The sequence below is a fragment of the Phalacrocorax carbo genome, chromosome 3, assembly GCF_963921805.1.
Source record: "Phalacrocorax carbo chromosome 3, bPhaCar2.1, whole genome shotgun sequence".
Lineage (NCBI taxonomy): Eukaryota > Metazoa > Chordata > Aves > Suliformes > Phalacrocoracidae > Phalacrocorax > Phalacrocorax carbo.
The window spans coordinates 10,367,512-10,385,950 of record NC_087515.1 but is presented as its reverse complement, the minus strand read 5'-3'; the positions used below and the strand labels follow the sequence as shown (position 1 = coordinate 10,385,950).

Below are 18,439 nucleotides of genomic sequence, written 5' to 3'. Positions count from 1 at the left end.
ACAAATTTGGGAAGGTTGCTGTATGTTAAGCTTTGAATGGGAAACCTCTAGAAGTATCTGGCATTTGTATCATGTAATGAACCTCGGATGAAATCTTCCATGCTTCATGCTGCTCTGCTTTGGGTCGTGGTTGCACACATGATTATTTCCAAAAGAACATTGTCTCTCTTGCAGAGAGAAGGTGATCTGGATTATAGGGTGATTTATGCCGTGAGCTTCTGTGATTCTACTCAGAAAGATTTAGACTGGAATAGTGGGAACAAAATTACCCTTTAATTTACAAAGAAATGCTTTTGTTTCAATAGCAGTGTGTGAAGACAAAGATCATTATTAGCTTTGTTATTGCAGATTGACATTAAATGTCAAAGGAGCCAAGAGAATGAGAGAAGTAGTTTATTATTCTGTTATTATTCCTGCATAAATTGTATTTCAGGATGCATTATGGGTATTGTAGATGAAAATGGGCTAAACTATGAAGTTGAAGGTCTGCTTCCTATTTTGGAATATATACTTACATTTACAACAAATCAAATTTTACATGACAGGAACTATTAAAAATTTAAAATTATTTTTCCTTCCCATCTTGTTGTTTACTCAGTTTGGGTATCAGATTTCTTTCTTTGATTATTTCATATACATTCTTTCAAATGTATTAGAAAATGAACCAAATAATTTTCTTTTACATTACATCAGTTCCTTCATGTAATATCGCTCATTCTTATTACACCCAGATATGAACTCTGTGAGCACTGGAGATGCATATATTAATCACTCTGGTCCAGAAAAGGCCAATGTACAAGGAAACTCAATGTCTTACTGAATATTTGAAATTCTGAAATGTAGAATAAAGGTTTTCTTCCTCATGCTGTTTTATTATCTATTAATTGAAGAAAAGCCTACTGAGTCGACATTTTTCTGTCAGTTTTGTTAGTAATTCTTTTGTTTTCTGAGTAAAGACATTTCATGACAAACATTTTCCTTATTTTAATCAACTTTGACTGAATGTATGGTTGGTTTTTTCCTTCTTGCTACAGGTAACTGTGTAGGTTTAAGTGGGATTTTTTTTTAGATCTAACATTTTGTGTGTGACTTATTCCAGTTCTTGGATTAAAGCATTTGTTTTGTTTGTTTCTGAAAACAAAAGTGCAGTGGTGTTTTACAATGTCAAGAATTTGTAAGCATTTAATTCAGTGCTTATACGTTTCATGTAATTACAGCTTCTACCCTGACCTTGCTCTGGAGCACGAGAATCAAAGTTGTGAAGTGCTTTTTTTTTTATTGTTGCCCAGAAAAAGTATCCAACCTTAATCTAAATTCCAAAAGTTGCAGTATGATCTGTAGACACTTCTTATTTTTGCAGCGAAATATTCTCTCTTTGTACAAGAAGCATCACGGGATTGGGTAAAGCTGCCCTGCTTCTGCAAGCTATGATGCTATTATAGTTTTAAAATGAATTCGTCCTCTGATCGTCCTCACTTGCCACTTATTGGCTAAATTCACAGGGTGGTTTTGGTAGGTACAAACCGGGCTCCTCCTGGAGGAACCTGAGTGTGGGATCTCTCCAGGTGGACACTGAGTGAACTCCAGCCCCTAGCGAGGGGTTTTTGGACAGCCCTGAACCATGTGTGTGTTGGTGAAACATTCAATCTGAGGCTTCAGACTGAATTTAACTTGAAATAAAATTTGTAAACCCTACATGCTGGAAAGGTAGGGGTCTGGGCACCAGCTGCTTCAGTTGACTGATCTGCCAGATGACTCAGTCACATGGATATAGCCTAGGATGTTTTAAAATTGTTCCCTTCAGCAGTCAGGAAGGTTTGTGACACAAAAAAAAGAACAAAACAATCTCTCTCTGTGATTCACAGCCCAGTCAAGGAGTATGGGGATGAAGAATGGTTTTGAGAAGCCAGTGAATGAGACAGGCCATACAAAGGCAGGTTAAGTGAACTGAATGTGGGAATGAGAAGGGAGGACTAAAAGTTGAGCTGGGGATCTCTCTCCGAGTTGAGACTGTAGTAGAGAGAGGCTGGGGAAGGCAGGGTCTGTTAGGGCACAGTGTTACAATTCTTAATGGCTGTGAAACGCACTGAGAAAATGTTTGCTTCATTATCCTTAGTGCTGTATCCATGTCAGTAATGGAGGGCTGAGGGCTGTGTGTTTGTAAGCTTTTAACCCTGCTGTTGAGCACTGAAGAGTCGATGTGATGCTATACAGTTGGCTTCAATGCTCTGTTTTTCTGTGTTTGCTTAAGTGATGAACCCGTTAAAGTATTACTCTTTTAAAGTCAACCAGCACTCAAAGTTAAGAAATGCCAGAATTAAGTTTAATTTAGATAAATTTAATTAAGGATGATTATACTCAGGCTTTGAGTAGTCTTTAGGAGAAGTTTCGGTGTGGTGAGAGTAGATGATACCAAGGAAGAGTAAGCAGTTGTATGTGAACGGTCAAATGGGCAGAGATGACAGGCTGGAGGTGAGAACTTTGGGCAACAGAGGACACAAAACCCAAGAGGAAGCAAAGCCTGAGAAGCTCAGTGAACCTCTGGCACAATCAGGTCTATCTCAAGAGGTGAAAGGTGACCCTAAAGCACAGTGTCTGGGCCTGCCTAGCAAGTAATGCAGTCCAGTGAGAGCAGATTCAGAGAATGAAATAATTGGTGATGAGGACCTGAAACCTATCTACATGCAGTGCATTTGCAAAATGAAGTGGGTGTTACTTTGGACTGGCTCCTGTCTGCTCCGGTGCCCCTTTGGCAGTGGTAGTGCTCCTGGAGTACATCTTGTGGTTTTTAGTTTCATCTGAAAGGAACCAGGTTTGTGCACTCCAGGACTGCTTCATGCAGCAAATGAAAGTGCATTAACTAGGGTGATAGGAAGATTTGTTGCAAAAGTGCTCTCCTTATCTGAACTAAAGTACTAATGCAGATGTACCCTGTGAGACTTCAGAACCTGTACAAGCGGAGAGCCAGTGGAGCAGTCGTCTTAGAGTGGAGTCTCTGCTCAGGCAAGAGAGGAGTGGGAATATGTATTGTCAGATGGTCTTATGGTTGTTTGTGACTTACTGTCTCAGACCTAGTGATAAGACCCAAGTATCTCACGGCCGTGTGTCCCTGCACTGCTGCAAAGATATTCTTGCAATTCACTTGCCCAATGTGCTTTGTTTCAGAGAGGGTAATAATTTTTCTTTCTTCTTTCTGTTCTCCAGTTATTCCTGGAGCCAGATTAGGGGAGAGATGTGTTGTCTTCCTTTATGAGTTTCCTTTTCAGATGACACCAACGTTTTTCCTTCTAATGCATACAGGTGAAAGGGAAGTGATCTTGACTAAAAATCTGAAATACAATGATCCAAACCTCACTGCTCATATGCCAACGTTAAAACACATATTTGACATTTATGCAGTTAGTATAAGGACTCTGCGGTAATTGCTGAAAAGGTTCCCTTTTTACACGGAGTCACATGGAGAGGACAAGGGGAAATGGACACAAATTGCTTTTGGGGAGATTCCGTTTGGATACAAGAGGGAAATTTTTCACAGTGAGGACAGTCAACCATTGGAATAATCTCCCCAGGGAAGTGGTTGACTCAGCCACGTTGGACACCTTCAAGAGTCGTCTGGACAGGGTGCTGGGCCATCTTGTCTAGACTGTGCTCTTCCTAGAAAGGTTGGACTAGATGATCCCTGACGTCCCTTCCAACCTGGGATTCTGTGATTGGACTTTTACATTTTGGATTTTGCTTATAAGCACAACGTTTTGCAGAATGTTTTTTTAAATTACTGTAAGAGTACTTTTAATTTTACTTAACATATTTTTACTTAACATATTTTAAATTTAGTATTTACTAAATTTAGTGTTTTTGTTTTACAGAGGAGGGGATACATTTTTAATTTATCAGTTTGGAAACAGCTGTTTTTTTAAAATGGATGAACATGCTTAGTATGATTAGAGCTGTATCATTACAAAAGTGGGTTTTATGCATATAATTTGAGTGGTATTCTTTAAAGCTAAAGCTTCCCGAGTTGTAGAGTTGACCTTGTCTGTGGTCTATAATAGTCACAACAATTAGATTTAAGAATCATTAATAACTATGCTTAATTGCAACCTAATTTCTTTATATATAACCTGTGCACAAGATTTCAATTAGTTTAAACATATGAAAAGGTTTAAGAGTCTTTGTTACCATGTTATTGAAAGATCATTTGGGACAAAGGAAAAATTGACACAGATGCTAACTTTTTAAAGAACCCAGTTTTAAATTTAACATGTCGACTAACTTTTTCTTTAATTGAAATAGTAAGTTATTTTTTTCATTTGGAGAGAGTATACCTGATGTGTATTGCATAACAAGATGGCTAAATCATTATTTAAAGACAAAGAAAAATGTTGTCAGTTTAAGTCAATGCTTCTGTTGTCGTACCTCAATTACCATACCTTTGTTTGGGCTTCTGTGTTCAAGTGTGTTACATTAGATAATGCTGTTTGTCATGGCAATCTTTACATGGCTAACATGAGATATTTTAACCAAATTATATTGAATAGATAATGTATCTGACTTATGAGGGTGACTTTAATATACTCTTAAAGTCCTCATTTTATCTGACAATGCCCACCTGAAGTACAGAAGTACTAGTATACCAATTTTATAGAGAGGGATCTGACGTATAAGATCGCTGTGGCTTAACCATGACAGCTTAAGAAGTTTGATGTAATAAGATGGTGGTAAAAAACACATGTCATGAAGCTTTCCTGTAATGAGGTTGTCCTGTAAACAGTATATCACTGAAATACAGCCTTTCCTAGCTTCTTAGTATCCAGAACTGAATTACCTGAAGATGTGTTAGTATTTCTAAATTCATAGAGGCTATAGAATAAGATGTGTTTCATTTACTGCGATGAGATTCACTCAACTGCTGGTCTGTTTTCATTTTTGCAATTCAGGACGTGATTCAGGTATCATGGGATTTTAAGAAATAACTGTGTGGAAAATATTGTTGTTCTATCTGCTATCAAGAAGAATAAATAGTGTAGCGGAATAAATCTGTTGTTCCAAATAGGAATACAATTGTTGTTTAAAATACAAATTATTTACAGTCCTAGGGTAACATGTCTCTCCCCCTCCCCCCCAATCCAGAAAAATAACTAAGTCATTTAATTTAATGGACATTGGGTTTTACAGTTGAACCAAGACCAAACAGATGTTAATTTTGGAAATACACACCGGAGATGGGTTTTATCCGGTATGCTTGTGTTTAGTGCTTTTTCTTTTTATTTGTTTCTCTTTTTTTTGGGGGGTGGGTGCAGGAATGCCTTGATTGAAAAATTAATCTCAGAAATTATGGTACTAATTGAGTGTTATTCACAACCCGTCAGAAATCTTGTTTGCAGATTGTCTGAATTATTTGAGAGTTGAACACACCTCTAACAAAGACAAATTTAAATAGACTATTTTGAACATCTGCTATACAAAGTAGAAGAAATTTAAACTACTTCTTTTCTAATTGTCTTAGCAAATAGTAAAGTCTTCGCTGATAAACTACTTGAAACTAAATAAGCCTTTCTTATTATAATCTTCTCTAAATCTGTCTAATTAATAGAAAACATGAATTACTGTAAAGTTCCAGTAAAATATATGACTGTAAAAGAGGCAGCTCCATGAGGACCAAAGACAGAAAAAATGATAGTGCAAACTGTCTTATTTGAATGTTTATACATCCATATATCTAAACTAGATTTTTTTAAAAGTTCCTAAATAGTTAAAGATTTCTATATCATGCACTCAGTGTAGAAATGGATTTTTGTAAATCTGTAAAGTTGCTTCCAGTTGGGGAAACCTCACACACTGGGTTTTTTTTGCTTCCACATAGACAGCCTTCCACAGGCTGTTTTACTGAAGCTACACCGCTGGGAGAGGAGAAGGATCCTCTGTGCCCTTCCTCTGTCCAATTCATTTTGTAGTTGAATACCAAGCTCCTCTTTATGGAATAATTGCAACCTTGTTAACCTTACTTGTCCCTGAAGGAAGGCCAGAACTAGGTGAAAATCTTAAACTTGATGTAACTAGGATGAGTGTGGGTCATTCTCTTTGCTGAATAACTGTTTATTCCAGGTACTTTTTTGGTAGTAAATAAATGAGTGTTATTTTTTCAGCTTTCCACCTTGGATTATTACCAGTTTCTGCAGGTAAAGGCAGTTTGCTATAGTGATTGAAGCCTGAAATGCAGGGTATTTTAAACACTCTCAAGATTTTTCTCTGCAATATCCTTGCTGAATGCCAGTTTAGAGAATTCTGTGTGGTTGATTAATTTCTTGCTTTTTAAAAAATTGTTTTTGTTTCAATATAGATGTAATATAGAGCCTTTCCCAGTTTTTAAATGGTTCTGCAGTTGTGGTTCTGATTGGTATACAGCTTTTCTAGATGGAGCTGTATTGTAGATGATAGCGGCTAAAATTCTGTTCATGTTCTTTGATTAAGTATATTAGTTCCTACCACTTACACATCAGATAGAAGATGCAGTAATATATTCAAAGGGAGACAGGCGTTATCCTATGTATGTATTAACAGGGTATCATTAATGTGGAATGTTCATGGGAGTATCAACATTTGACCTTGGTGTTACTGATATTCAGGTTTTTGAAAAGAAATTGAACAAATTCAAGACCTAAACAGAATCCCTGTTTATTATCATCCTTTCAGTGGCTTGTAAGGCATGTTTCTGGTGCTTATCACCTTAGGCTTTGGGCTTTCACATGCCCTGAGTTTTATGGTAGAAAAGTGCTTTTACTATCCTGACAATAAGTTGCTTGTTACACAGGAAAACACCTAGGCGATGTTTTTTTTTGAGTATTCTGGACATACTGGAATTACATATTTTTGTATGTCCGTTCCATTTCCTATGTAATGAATGCTGCCTTATTACTCATGTTCTGAAGGTTTTCTTCATTTATACCGGTTTCTCTTATTCACACCAGTTTGTTACCCATGAGGGCAATACTTTTAAAGAAGCAAGTTTAACAGTCTCTGTCACAGGGATTAGGGAAGCAAGATGTTAACAATTCATGTTCTTTTCCTGCTCACGGCCCTCTTGGCCTGGCAGTATTGCATGACCAGCAGATGTTGAAAGTATGGTGTTGGGGAAGACTTTGAGGAATGCTTTCCCAAATATGTGTTTTCTGTTTAAGTAAAAAATAGGAGTTTTATTAAAGCTTAAATAGTTGCACTATGTACTACCTTTAGCCTACTGTAATCTGTTGACTAAACTTAAATTCATTTGTATTTATGTCACATTCACATTGAAGATGTTGTTATTGTAAGGATAAGTTGCTTGCAATACCAGTACCTTCGATTATCTCCTTACAAAATCCTCCCTCAATATACCTACGTGCCAGTCCAACAAATCTCCCAAGTGTCTGTGTTTTCTTTTATTTCAAAGGCAGTGCATGTACCTGTTCTTCTCACCTCAGCGAGGACAATCAGCTTATGCCTCTGTGGGACCCACTTCTTTTATACTACCCCTGCTGTAATTGTCAAAAACATTAATAAGGTCAACAGCTGTGACTTGAAACTGGGTCCTGAAGGAGTTTTATGACTGGACTGAGAAGTCAAAGTTTTAGGGCACCAGTATCAAGAGGCAATGGAGACTGCAACTTGAGATCTTGAAAAATGAGCTTTGGGGAGAGATCAGGCTAGTGATGATTTAGGGAATGAATGGAAGGTGGAGGACAGGGGAAGAAGTGTGGTAGTATGGTGTCCATGCTATCTGTGCATATTTCCAGAGCTTTGCTTTGGTCTCACTGTCATGTCTGTTCCTATGGCCTGAGAGCCTCTTGGCCATGGAGTGTATGAGGTGTCATCATAGTGAAAGCCAAAGCTTGTAATAGTTGATAATTTGGAGATTTGCTTCAGCTGTATACTCTTTATCTGTAATATAGATGTACCTCCAGTCTCATTTTTTTCCAGTCCTCTTCAGTGCCGTCTCTAACTATTTCCCAGCTAGCCTGTGTTATTACTGATTACTTCCCTTGCAAATCAGGGCAGTGTTAGCTTACTTCTTATAAATCTAGGTACATTTCTTCGTAATCAGATCATTGGAACCGACATCTTGTTTACTATAAATTCTGAGTTTATAGTTTGCTTTATTCCAGAGTGCTGTCTTAAAACTGATAGGAAGATAGAAAATGAATTTGTCAGATGCCAGTATGCTGATACAAAAACACGTTCCCCTTTTCAAGATAGATTCAGAAGTTCACTTCCAAAATGTTGGCTGTCTTGCCTTAGGGGGTGGCCTTTCCAAAAATATTTAATTACAGTATGGTAGCATATTAACTGTGTAAAATTAGAATGTTCCCAGTTTCATTAGTCGTTGTTACCGTTTTTACACTGAAATTCCAAACTCTGTAGTCCTCAGTTATTCACATTTGAAGAGTTGAAGTGTAAAAATTTTCCTGGGGATGGTTTCTTGCTGGTCTTTTGTCAACATTGTCATGCTAAGAAAGTTACTGAAACCAAAATAGCCTTTGTAGATAGCTGCTAACTAGGCCTAGATAATGAGAACCACACCACCAGAGAGAGATCCAATTGCTACTTTATAGTAGTGCTCTGTGCTTTTCATTGCGATAAACCCATGGACAACTATGTTCAAAGTATGTTCATAATAAAGACAGACATAAGATGGTAAATTATGTAAAGAATTGGCCCAATAGTGTCTTAAATTTGGCACTCAGTATTGTGGATTTTAACCTGAATTTGTCCAAGTCACCGTTTCCCTCAGATAAAATGGAAATAGTATTGCTACTTCATCTCAGAAGGTTCCTGAATATGAGTTTGTTTATCCTTCTGAAACTTCTGGGTGCCTTATGTTTCAATAGTCATGCTTTTTAAAATGTAATTGTTTATATAGGAAGCAGAATGAGTCTAATAGTAGTTGAAGTTCAGCCTGAGGGAGAAGCAGTGGATTTTTTTTGTTTTGTTTATCCTCCTGACACATTGCAGAGGAAGAGGTGGAATCTGTTAGGGCGTACAAAGGGAGGAGCTGTTAATAAGATGCAAAAAACCAGTTGTCCTTTATCAATTCTTAAGGTTAGTTTTTCTGCTAGATGTCTTCCAGAGAGACTGGAGGAAACCCCTAAACAGTGATCACTGGGAGAGTAATCCATAGGAACCTTACAACATTTCTACCTATAATTACGCTCTTTTGACCCAATAAAACTGTACAGATGGGTTAGTGATATAACTTTTACACATGTGAAAATACTTACAAAATAGTGTGCTTTCATACAACATTGATTGCTTTACTTTAAAGCTAGTATTCACTCACTGTTTTGAACTGTGCTGGCTTTTATAATATCATGCCAGTTTATGTATGCTGACTAATACATCGGAAACTTTTCTGAACAAGTTTATTCTTTTCTTATCTTGAGAAACAGCAGCAACTACTGTATTTTAATTAGGAGCTTGTGAACTTGCCCTCAATAGATGCAGTTCCATGTTTACTTGAAACTTGTGTTAAGTGGAAGCTTTTGCTGAAATAGGGGAAGTGTCATGTCCTCTTCTTGCTCGGTTGTGTTGGCACTTGTGCTTGTAATGGTGACATGGTGAATCATACCAGGAAATTTAGCTGGCTGAAAATGAATCTATTTTTATTTTCCTAGCTAACTTTCAGATGGATCATTTTCCTGACCTGACTCAGTGTGTAGCTGCACAAACAGTAGTGCTGGCGCACACAGGAATGCGCGAGCGGCAGTGCAAAGGGGCAGGACAACTCCCTCGTAGTGGCAGCCTGCACCTTTGCAAGAGTAAATTGGTTATAGAACTGCACCTAAAGCTTCGGTTATCACTATGACCAGATGCAGCACAACCAGTTTGTATTTCAAGATGGTTTTCTTTGAAGTTCATCCTTAGAAAAGGGCCGTCAATTTATTCCCTGTGCTAGTCCTAAACATGATTGAATTAAAAAATGCCACCCAGAGGTTAGCTAGTTCCTATTCTTGTGTGTTTATAGTTTTCAAACAAACAGTAATTTTTAACAGAATAGTGACTTTGCCAACATCTGAAACATTAAGTGGCTGCTTAATACAATTGATACAGTAGCTTTGTAATCCTTTCGGGTTTAGAGTTTGAAAGCTGTTTAAAGCTGTATTTTAACAAAAAATATTTATTTATATTGTATTTATTTGAAAGCTGTATTTTAATCAAAAAAACACCCAGAGCTTATGATAGACAGATATCGTTCTGAGGCTAGTGAGTTGTTGGCTTCTGGGTGTTGCTCAAGATTAAAACTATACTTGTGATTCTCAGAGTTCAGAATACACATCCTGTGTTGGTGGACAATCAGTAGAACTTCAGGTAATGTTAATTTTTAAGCCTCTTGAGTTTTCTGTAGAGTTTCTACTGTAGAGTTTACTCTGTAGAGTTTCTACTACATTTGGTAGAATTCCTGTAAAGGTAGATTTTGGCTGAAATTAATTCTTTGCAAGCCTACTTCTGGGTTTGTTTGGTTATATACCAAAGTTTGGAGAAGGATCAAGCTCTTTATGATTTCAGCTTGCACAATGAATATTTGAAATGAATTTTTGCTTTAAACGTTTGTATTTGGGATCCTTTTGGATGGTTTTCAATCACAGCCGAGATCTCACACATTTAATTTACACAACGTCCATAGGATTTTACGTGGAACAGCTGTTGGCACAAAGAGGCTTATGTAGAGCTGATGAACTTTTCCCTCACTTGATCCAACCATCCTTGCTTCAGAGAGGACAGGGAATTGCTGTTATGTGCAGCAGTGTGGGTAACCATGCTGATATTAGACCAAATAGATAAATTTCATGGCAAATGAGTGTCATATTCTCCAGGCATGTACAAATACCTTGTAGTTTCCCGTTTGCCACAACCATAATGCTAGCTCTCTTTTCTAATGAAAATAACAACAACAACAAAAAAAAAGAGGCAAAAAAGCCCAAACAACCAAGACCAACAACAAAAACAAACAAGCCCAACCTCCAAAAAACCAAACCAAATGAACAAAGCTTTTTTTTAGGGATCCTTTCTAACACTTTGTGTTCCCTTGCACCCTCTCCAAGAAGACAGCTGTAGATATTATTTAGTCTACAAAGAGAGAGTTAGGGAAACAGTTATGATCAGAGTGCATTATTTGTGGTATATAATAGGTGTGTAATACATACTTATGTATAAGTCTAAGCGAGGTGGCTTTTTTGTGCCAGCCCCCCAAATATCAATATAGTCATTGACCTGGACAGGCTGGAGAGCTGGGCCGAGGGGAACCTCATGGAATTCAGCAAGAGCAAGTGCAGGGTCCTGCAGCTGGGGAGGAACAACCCCATGCACCAGTACTGTGCCAACTGTGTCCAGTTTTGGGCCCCCTAGTTTAAGAAGGACAGGGAACTGCTTGAGCAAGTCCATCAGAGAGCTACAAAGATGATCAGGGGACTGGAGCGTCTCCCTTATGAGGAAAGGCTGAGAGACCTGGGTTTGTTCAGCCTGGAGGAGACTGAGGGGGGTATTTCGTCAATACCTATAAATACCTAAAGGGTGGGTGTCAGGATGATGGGACCGGGCTCTTTTCAGTGGTGCCCAACGACAGGACCAGGGGCAATGGGCACAAGTTGGGACACAGGACTTTCCACTTAAATATGAGAAAAACCTTCTTTCCTGTGCGGGTGCCAGAGCAGGGGCACAGGCTGCCCAGGGAGGCTGTGGGGTCCCTTCCCTGGAGACTTTCAAACCCCACCTGGACGCGTTCCTGTGCCCCCTGCTCTGGGTGTCCCTGCTCAAGCAGGGGGGTTGGACAAGATGATCTCCAGAGGTCCCTTCCAACCCCCGCCATTCTGTGATTCTGTGATTAATAGATAGTGTCACAAATGTTGAGTGTATTGGTAGTGAGGGTTTAAATAATCTGCTGTAGATAGGCAAATAAATATTACCTTTGATAGTAAAAGCTTGATCAACTCAAACAAGGTTGCATCCTGAAAAATTCTGATTTTAATAGTAATTTGAGTGTTTTTGAGGAACATACTTCAATAAGTAAACTTATTCTTACATTAGAACATAAAATCTGAACCTGTGTTGGTTTCTTGTAATGAATTTTCCTGTAAAAGAGGTAACAAGTTGCTACTCCAGAGCTGGGGAAAATAAGGGGAACAAAAAAGTCTTTTTACGGAGAAGCAACATGAGTGCAAAAGCATCACTATTTTGTCGTTCATAGTGTGCCTGACCTTTTCCTTACAAAAGGAAAATACCTCCATAATAAAGTGAGTTCTGCTGTATAGAAGGTCACAGGTCTTCATATTCAGTGAAATCATTGTCACTGGTAAATTGCCTCACAATAGGCAATATGATCCTGCATTAGAGCTTTAGCATATTAATAGCCTTTCCTTTCTTGCAATCCACTTTATTCCCTAAAAGACATCCGTGGTTGGTGGACTGTTTATGTCAGTATATTTGTAGCCTTATTGTAGAGGAAAGTTTTACACAGAGTAGATGCAGTTTATGAAAAGGGTGACTTACCACAATCTCTGTCTTTTGCCAATCGACATATTTAAAAATACTCCAAATATCTTGCCTTCTTTGGAGTTTCATGAAAATCTGTTTGTATTTCTTTACCTGGAGTGTTCATATTTTAATTTTTAATACACAAAGCAAGACATGAATCCATTCATCAACATTTTAATATTTCCTCAGAGTAGATAAATATTAACAACTACTCTCTACCAAGAAATTTGATTCATCGTGATTGAACCAATGCTTGAAGAACACATTATTAAATGCTGTTTAGAACATACCATATAGGAAGGGAATGGTGTTTAAAAATGCACCATCTTAAATACAAATGCTTTTAGTGTACATAAAGCCTTGCAGCGGCTTAAAATCGGAAAGATATTAAACAAAGGATTGACTCAATGAAGCATGTAAAGATGGCAGTTTCCTTAAGTCCTCATTGTGAGAAAAGAAGTGGATTTTTTTTATTATTTTAACTTCATTGATGTGCCTTTTTAACTATGGAATGGTGTGAGCTGCTGCGGAGCCTGGGATACGGACCAGGTACCGAGAGTATTAAAGATCAGGAGTCTGTTGTAAGAATAATCTCCAAAGAAATAGCCTTTTATGGTCGTGTCATGCTGAAGAGCGCTTTTGTTCCTGAATGAGGAACACATACAGTGATGGTTTCAGCTTCTACTGCAGTTAGAGATTCTGTTCCTGGTTTGAAATTAAATAAATGGAAGAAATAGAATGCTTTACAGATATTTTCCTTTTGGTTCATACTGTAACTGCTATTGGTTATTCCTGGCGTGGAAGTCCATCATCAGATTTGCTACAACTTTCCCTTGGCCATAGTTGTGTCCTTTGGTCTTGTTTGAAAGAGCTGCTGGTAAGTGCTACTGTTTTTGCATGGTTCTAAGCAGCTGGTGTGCCTGTCAAGGATAGAGAGCAATTGATAAAATGGGAAGAATACAGAGAATGGAGACATATAAAAGATGGGTTGGATAGGCTGGGAATGTGAGCAACTTCGGTATAGAAATTAATTATTGCTGGTAGCATCAAAGAAGAAAACGCTAGAGAAAGTTTAATGCATGGATAGGATTTCAGAAAAAGACTACTGAAAGCTTACGTTAGAGAGACTGGTAATTTTTAATTACTTAAGAAATAATGGGAAGTTTCTGTAACAAAGAAAAATTCCATGATAATTGCAGTTAACTTCTGAGATGCTGCAACATGTCCTTGTCCATCAGTGATTAGATGATGAAGTTAAATGAAAAGCATTATATTTTTGTTTGTTTGTTTTTGTTTACAATGCAATTATGTAATTATAAGGAGAAAAACTCTAGACAAATATAATTAATCCCTGGAAACTCACAGCTAAAATACCACACTGGAAAGTAAAGGAATACAAGAAGGGAATGAATTTATGTATTTTGGTAGTAAGGTGCCTGTCATCTGGGGATTTGAGTAAGGAGCTAGCGCTACAAATTGGCAAGGCAACAGTTTCATTTACCAACTAAATAAGATATGGTCATAAAAATCCATGTTTTAAAGACCAGGGTGTGAAACTTCAACTCAGATATTTCTTTCCATCTCAACATATGGATGTGAAAGCTGGAAATCCAACAAAGGTACAGACATCTAAATGCCTTTGAAAGCAAATGCCTTAGAAAAATACTATGTATTAAATGGAATGAATTTATAACAGATGCCAAGATTCATTAGACAGCTCAAAAACCCCTTGGCTCTAAAGTTATCCAGAAAAGAAGATGGAATTATCATCTGGAACATATGTTAAGAATGAAGCCAGAGCATCTGTCGTGGAAAGCATGCCACTGGGCAGCTGGAGGAACATGCAAAAAGCACCAACTGAAAGAGTCTCTCCATTGAGCAACGCCTAAGGTAAAAAAAAATTGTGGGACATCGCTCTGGATGTGCAAGGAGTGGCTCAGAGTAGACAAAAACTGCACAGGGATTTTTGGCTCTTCATTTTTTTCAGTGTGTGTGAAGGTTTTGGGTTGTTTTCTGTTAAGATTATGGATAGTAAGGGGTGGTTAAAAATTGAAGGTCAGAATTAAAAAGTACATATTAAGTACAGTACTTAATTATAATGTATTTTCATTTATTTTAGAATTTGTATATAATTTCTTTAGCCATGAAAAGAGAAAGAAGATTGTGTAATTAAACAAATCTTTGGGTTCATTCCCACTGATTGGCATAATTTATAATAGAGCATTCAGGATTTCTTGGATAAAAATCCAGAATTATTTTATCCAAGTAACCTACAGTTAATGACAGTACTATGGATTTCCTTTTTTCTGAGAACACTTGCTCTTTTCTTTTTCTACTTTTTGTCACTTTGTTGTAGGAGTTCTGGAGTTTCTGAACTAGCAGCTCTCTGCACTATACTATACTGTCTTTTAACTTGCCCTAGTATTAGCCTAATGTTACAAAGGTTTGTGTTAGAAACACCTTAGCAAAATTTAAATTTCATGGAAGCTTACATTCTTGTTGAAATGTTAGCTTTCAAATCTGTTATCTCAACCTGTCTCTTGATTTTGTGTTATGCAAAACATTTTATTAAAATATAAAATCTGAACCAGGTTTCTCCAAAGGAAGGATTCCGAAATGTCTTAGACTTGGTTAATAGCATTGTTTTGTGTTCTTTTTTCCCCTTATGATTTTCCAGGCAAAAAAAAAAGTCTTCACTCAGTAACAGAGGGGCACTCCCAAGCAAGTGTGTGTGTGTGTGTGATATGGCTTTTTTTTTTTTTTTAATTGGGGTTGCTTGGATTTTTTGCCCTCATTGAGTCGTCTCACTGACACCCAACCTAACAGTGTGGGAATGAATTCTTCCTGTGAGAAGTTTGAACAACCTGTTCACCTTCTAGATGCATTTTATGAGTCTTAAGTAGTGATCCAAGACTCTTAGTTTCACTTAACAGGGTAACAAGTTTAGGCAAAGTGAATAGCACCTCAAACATTTCAAAGGTGTGTTCATAGCTGCAGCTTTTCTGTTTCTTCCACTTGGGGTGAGTGTTATAGTGATTATTTCATAATGCCTCATAAAGGTGAGAAAAACTTGCAAATGCAATTCAGCTGTACTTAAAGGCTCAATGTTCAGGAAACATAATTTGGTTTTGCTTTTCTTTTAAAATATTTACAGATATTTTTATCCCCTTTACACATTTGGTGGTGATGGAACCAGTTTAGATGCCTTCCTCTAGCTATTGTCTGCCCTTCAGAGCCTACGTGGTCACTATTTTCTACTTTGACAGATTTTGCTCTAATTTATTGTGTAATTAGATCCAGTTAAGACTGTTGGTAGAACTTTGTTTAACAAAATTTTATCAGAGGATGTCCATTCTGCTAAATTCAGAGCAGCCTTTTGTTATGTTATATGGAAAAATAAACCCAGCACACCTCTAAATATCTTTTCTCCTTCCATTTCCATGACCGTTTGCCCTTTTGTGTGCTTGGCAACTGAAATTTGTTTATATTCAGTTTGTAATAAAGTACTTACAGTAGTACTGAAACCTGGCTTAGAAGTTATGTCTCTAGAAATAAAAGAAGTGAAAAGACATTGTGTGGTATACTATTTCAAATTATGTGTTGGCTAGTGTTTTGAAATACAGTTGTCCTGTACTCACTGCTAAAGATTTTTGGTGAACAGTATGTAACGATAAAAAAAATATTAAAGAGCTAAAAATACAGGACTACTACATGCTTTGACCTGTGGTCAGTGAGTTGGCAGGAGTAGCCTTGTATTGTTTGTTCAAGGTTTGTTTGAAGAGAACAATTATAGGATGATCATTAAAAATATTGCCATATTATTTTTCAAGAGCAGAGGGTTAAAAACACCTTGAAGGAAGAGGGTTTTTTAAGTATTCAGTTGGATTGCATTAAACAAAGTAGAAACAAAAAGAAAACATTTATACAATGGTCATTTGAAAAATGCTGATTTCTAGTTATTGAGGAAGTGGTTGTTTGTGGAAATTGTGTGTTTTTCTGAGCATTTTCCTTGCAGTGTTTTGAAACAATATACTACCAAATCTTAATTTAACAGAATCTTCATCTCTAAGAGAGAGGGGCAGTCCTTCCAGGAGACCCTCAGTGGATTTTTGCCAAAGACTGAAGGAAGACTTCATCCCCCCATTTTGATGCAGAGTCAAAATCAAACTGGACATACAGGGTAGTAGTTACGACTAAGAGGGGTTGCCGGCTTGGTGGTCTTGAATGAGTGATTCTCTGGTATAGAAATCTGGTTTGCACAGATGAGAGTGCATGGGTTCCCAGAGTACAGCTTAGCTGAGTTTATGCCAGACTTGTGAGTAAATTAGTTCCATAATAAAATCAGAATGTTTCAGCCTTTGTTTTTCTGCTGCGTAGGGTCAGCATGCCTGCATTATTTTGTCCTTGTCCCCAGCTCAACTTTATTCCTTTTGTAGCTGGTTTGGGATGTTGTTTTGGGAATTTCCCGTGAAGGAAGACTGGCATTTCCTTCCACTTTCCCTTTGGGTGTACTGCTGTATGTAGTCACTCCCTCCTCCCAGAAGCTGTTACCTGTAGTTAAGGTTAACATGAATAGCAATGTTGGGCAGCAACAAGCAAATAGGAGAGAGCTGACTTCTTCCTGGGCTGGGGAACTAGCGCACTGTGTTAGAATATGAGAGAAGATGTATGGATAATGTCACCTTTGTATTTTAGTTCAGTTTAGGGTTCTGGTTAAAGTTAAGAGAGAGCTCACAGCTTCCCATAGCTGTTTCTGTTGCCAGGCTGGAGATGATATGACTTGGACTGTTCCTTTGTGAATGACTCCGCTTGGTCTAGTTGAAGACGCAGGTGGAATGAGAGGTGCTCCATATTTTCCCTAGTAAAACTGAGTGGAATACGGAGTGTAACCCTTGTCCAATTAAAAACAAAATAGAAATTCCCCTCCAAACCAGCTTTTCTTAAAATCTAGGTAATCTTAAATTTTATAATGTTTGAGGGTGATCCACAACTGTTGTCAAGGTTGTACGTATGATGATGAAAGAGCATTTCCTGTGTATAAAAAAATGTTTATTGAACAAATGCACAGTTGCAGTTCAGTTGCGGTGCGGATATGTGAGTCTTAATAAGAAAATGGAAAAGTATATAACTTCCTCATTAACCTCACTAAGCTAGGTGAACTAGTACAGCTGTCCTTATGTTGCAAATTACCTACCAAAATAACTAGTTAACTTCAAAAATATTGGCCTGTGTTTCCGACAAGGCTGCCAACTTAGATTATGTATTGCTACATTTTTATTGGACTTAAAAATGTAGTGTTGGAAGAGATTTTGAGTGTCAGTTGTCTGTCCCCCATTTCAATGCTGAGTCAAAACCAAAAAAAGTCCTTGCATGATGTTTGTCTGGGGTGTTCTTGAAAGCTCCATCGACCTTCTGACATGAAGTTGTTCTGCAACTTAACAAACTTTATTTGGACAAACTTTCTAACAATATGTAATCTAAATTTCCCTGCTGATCGGTTTTTGTATTGCCATCTGTAGATGTGAAGCACAATTAATCACTGTCCTCCTTATGAGACTCGCATATTTTAAGATCATTGTATTCCGTCTCCCTCTTATTCCCTACCATATTCTCTGTTCTAGGCTAAGCCTAGCCAGTTACTTTAACTGTACTTCAAACTTGGTATTTTCTTACAAACAGACAAAGAAAAACCTTTATAGTCTTGTTCTCTCAGGACTTTTCTCAGTTTAGCTTTCTTTTTTTCTTCCCTTAATTTAGTACTGCTCAAGATTTGTAAATGGTGATATTTCAGAGCTTTTATCTTTGCCTGATAGAGAGGAGTAAATTCTTGGTTTAGTTTTTTCCCTTGACTTACATATAAAATCTTTGTTAATATGCAGCATACTGATATTTATCTCCTTTGATATTTGTCTGTTTCTTAACATCATTGCATTGT

General features: G+C 37.4%; 1 protein-coding gene across 3 annotated transcripts in view; it reads left to right on the top strand.

Annotated features, from left to right (window-relative positions):
- Positions 1-18,439, top strand: part of AKT3 (AKT serine/threonine kinase 3) — a 160,597-nt gene that overhangs the window by 13,501 nt on the left and 128,657 nt on the right. The gene's annotated exons all lie outside the window — the stretch shown is intronic.